Below are 4,080 nucleotides of genomic sequence, written 5' to 3' on the forward strand. Positions count from 1 at the left end.
TTTCTTTGAGGTTTGGTTTTGTGCAACTCATCTGCCCATCAACAATTTGCTCACTCAAGATAACAAGCTGTAATTTTATTGATTTGGTTCAATCCTGATGAATTAGCAAACCCTGTGTTTCAACACACACACACACACACACAAAACTGGTGACACACAATAGCCAATGAATTTGCAACATCATGGTCATTATTAGAATAATTTATTCATTTTTCAGCTATGCACAATCTATTTCCATAATTTAAAAAAAAATCCTGTTGGAGTCATTAATGAAATAAACTATTTGTCAAAGCTGCATCCATCCATTCTCCGCCCTACTCAGCAAAATTCACCAAATGTTAAAAGTCTCTGCATTCACTAAGGGTTTATATAGCTCCCAGCTCCTCTTCACTAAAGTGTGGTGGGAAGCCCACAGGAGAGGTCACATCCAGAGTGTTCATCACTCCTTGCTTAATACCTTGGGGAAGGTCTGAGATAAGAGCCAATCACCACCCTTGCAGGGTGTCACCTGATGCAGGTGAGGAAGTTACCAGGCATGTGGTTCAGGCAGTGACAGAGAGCAGGAGAAGCAGGCCCAGCACTGTGGATGCAGTTACTGCCTGGAATGGGAAAGGCTTCTGGCTGGCTGGGTGAGCTCAATGTGTGGGATGAGGTAAGGGATCTCACAACCCAATTCAGACTACTCTCCTACCACACACCCATTTTTAAAACCCAGAAGGGAGATCGAGCAGCTGTCAACACAAATTAGAAAACAGTTTCAAATTTTTATTGTCTGAGATCTGCCATCAGGCCTGGGTACCAAAAAGCATTAACTTCTGAACTTGGGGAATCCAAACTGAAATTTAGCACAGCTTTCAAAGATCTTGCAAACTGATTTGATTTATTTATTACAATTACAGTGAAAAGCCACTTTCTGGCACCATCTTAAAACACAAAAAAACCCAAAAAAAAACAAAAAAAAGGGATGAAATGCCAAAAGAAAAACCAGTGTGATCCTGGAAAAGCACAGCAGGCTGGGCAGATTCCAAGGAGCAGGCGAGTTGATGTTTTGACCAAAAGCTCTTCATCAGGAATGAAGAGCCTATCCTTGAAATGTTGACACACATTCCTGATGGACACCTTATGTTCGAAACATCGACTCTCCCGCTCCTCGGAATCTGCCTGACCTGCTGTGCTTTTCCAACGCCACACTTTTTGACTCTGATCTCCAGCATCTGCAGTCCTCACTTTCTCCCAAAAGAAAAACCAACAAAGTTTGTCTCATCTCAATAAAGTTATGTGGGTCTTTGGAACAGCTCCCACTTCAAGCTCAGCCATTGGCCTGATCCAGGCTCCTCCATCCAAGTGCTGAGTCCATGCTTCTAAACTAATGACCCTGCTGCAAACGCGCTTCACCACCGTTACTGGAACAGAGAGTTGTTACTCTCCGGCCCCATCATGCTTCCCAAAGCCGCCAACGCCATGAGTTGTTGCTGGACCAACCTCGCCGATGCAGCCACTGCCAGTCCCGCAGGGTCCTGCACTGGAACCAAACCTGCAGCCATCTGCCACCTTCTCTGTAAGGTGCCCGGGCCTAGCTGTGGACTTGGCACCTTGGGTCAGCCTGTGAGTCTGGACAAGCGGGTCCTCCACAGAAGTTCCATGGCCGTAGAGCAGAGTCTTTGGTTTGTTGAGTCGGTGCCCGTCTATTTAATAAGGAAGAGTCAGCATGGATTTCTCAGGGAGAAATTGTATTTAATTTAACTGCATTTTGCAGAGGTAACAGAAGGGCTCAGTGATGTTGATATTGCTTAGATGACTTTCAGCACGTGTTTCGTTGAATGGCACAATAGGCCTGAAGAAGGGCTTATGCCCGAAACGTCGATTCTCCTGTTCCCTGGATGCTGCCTGACCTGCTGCGCTTTTCCAGCAACACATTTTCAGCTCTGATCTCCAGCATCTGCAGTCCTCACTTTGTCCCACAATAGGCCTGTCAGAAAAGTTATGGTTCATGGAATAAAAACATACAGTGACTGCATGGAGACAAAATTGTCTGAGTGACAGGAAACACAGAGTAATGGTCAATGGATATTTTTCAGGCTAGAAGGTTTGAAGTGGAGTTCAATGTTTGCAGATGACAAAAATCTCGGAAGAACTGTAAGTTGTGAGGCGGACTAGATAAAACTCCAAAAGAACATCGACAAGTTGTTGGGGTGGGCGGATAGGTGGCAGGTGAGATTCAATGGAAAGAAGAGTGAGGTGATGCACTTGGTTAGAAAGAGGTTGGAAGGAGGTTGAAAGACAAAATAACATCACAGCTACAATTCGAAAGAGGGTGCAGGAGCAGTCAGCCAAGTTGTATATGTGCACTGATCACTGTTAGCAGCAAGAGAGGTTGAGGGAGCAATAAATGTGCATCCAGTATGCTTGGTCTTATTATTAATGAGACATAAAATACAAGAAGAAAGAGGTGGTTGTACTTGTGTCAGACACTTGATTCAGCTCAGTTGGAGTGTTGTGTCTGAGCACCAAATTACAGTTTCTCTTTTTCTTTATGTGATGTGGGTGTGATGTCTAGGCTGATATTTATTGCCCACCTCTAATTGCCCAGAGGGAAGTTAAGACTCAGCCACATTGTTGTGGAGTAACATGTGGGTCAGACCAGGTAAGGTTTGCAAATTTCCTTACCATAACGACGAGTAAAGTAGGTGGGTTTGTATCGAGAGTGTGGTGTTGGGAAAGCAGAGCAGGTGTGGCAGCATCGGAGGAGCAGGAAATTCCTGATTCCTGATGGAGGCCTGTGACCAGTGGTGTGCCACAAGGGTCGGTGCTGGGTCCAATGCTTTTTGTCATTTCTATAGATGATTTGGATGTGAACATTAGAGGTTTTGTTCATAAGTTTGTAGATGACACCAAAATTGGTGGTGTAGTGGAGAAGGTTATCTTAGTGTACAATGGGATCTTGATCAGATGAGCCAATGGGCTGAGGAGTTTAATTTCGATAAATCTGAGGTGCTGCATTTTGGAAAGGCAAATCAGGGCAGGACTTATATGCTTAATGGTAAGACCCTGGAGTGTGTTACTGACAAAGACACCGAGGAGTGCAGGTTCATAGTTCCTTGAAAGTGCAGTTGTAGGTAGATAGGATAGTGAAGAAGGCATTTGATATGCTTACTTTTTTTGGTCAGTGAATTGAATACAGTAGTTGGGAGATCATATTCTGGCTGTACAAGACATTGATTTGGTCACTTTTGGAATATTGCATGCAATTCTGATTACCCTCCTGTAGGAAGAATGTTGTGAAACGTGAAAGGATTCAGAAAAGATTTATGAGGATGTTGCCAGGTTTGGAGGGTTTGAGATATAGGGAGAGATTGAATATGCTGACGCTATTTTCCCTGGAGTGTCGAAGGCTGAGGGGTGACCTTATAGAGGTTTTGCAAAATCATGAGAGACATGGATACGGTAAATAGACTCGATCTTTTCCCTGAGGTGGTGGAGTCCAAATCTGGAGGGCATTGGTTTACGGTGAGAGGGAAAAGATTTAAAAGGGACCTAAGGAGCAACGTTTTCATGCAGAGGATGATGTGTGTATGGAATGAGCTGCCAAAGGAAGTGGTGGAGGCTGGTACAAGTACAAAATTTAAAGGAAATTTGGATAGGTGCATAAATAGGAAATGTTTAGAGGGATATGGGCCAAGTGCTGTCAAATGGGACAAGATTAAAGTAAGATATCTGGTTGGCATGGATGAATTGGATTGAAGGGTTAGATTATAATGCTCTTTTACTCTAAGATGAAGGCCATCAAGGAATTTCCAAGACCATCCTTGAAGTAGGAAGTGCTAAAATTTTTCGGATTGAGTGGACTCTACAGAAGTTATCATCACTATCCTCTTCATGAAGCCTAACATCCAACTTCAACCCCATCTTGTTACCTTGACTTTCCTGCCTAATTAAACAGCTTGTGAGGCCTTGGGTTTTGTTTTCATTTGGAACATGAGAAGCAGCCTGAATGGGTAGGTCAAGCTCCCCCAGAGTCAAGATTTTTTAAAAAAGTTAACCTTCAGTAGCAGGTGCTGAGGTCTTAAAGCTGGATGTGGA

The 4,080-nt window shown here is 43.8% G+C and overlaps 1 non-coding gene across 1 annotated transcript; it reads left to right on the forward strand.

Moving 5' to 3' along the window:
• Window positions 1-397: 397 nt before the first annotated feature.
• LOC148152242 (Nuclear RNase P) lies at window positions 398-694 on the forward strand. The gene has a single exon (XR_015758851.1).
• Window positions 695-4,080: the final 3,386 nt, after the last annotated feature.

This window comes from Chiloscyllium plagiosum, unplaced genomic scaffold (assembly GCF_037043375.1).
Source record: "Chiloscyllium plagiosum isolate Xiang-an unplaced genomic scaffold, Cpla_swu_hap1 HiC_scaffold_1, whole genome shotgun sequence".
Taxonomy (NCBI): Eukaryota; Metazoa; Chordata; class Chondrichthyes; order Orectolobiformes; family Hemiscylliidae; genus Chiloscyllium; species Chiloscyllium plagiosum.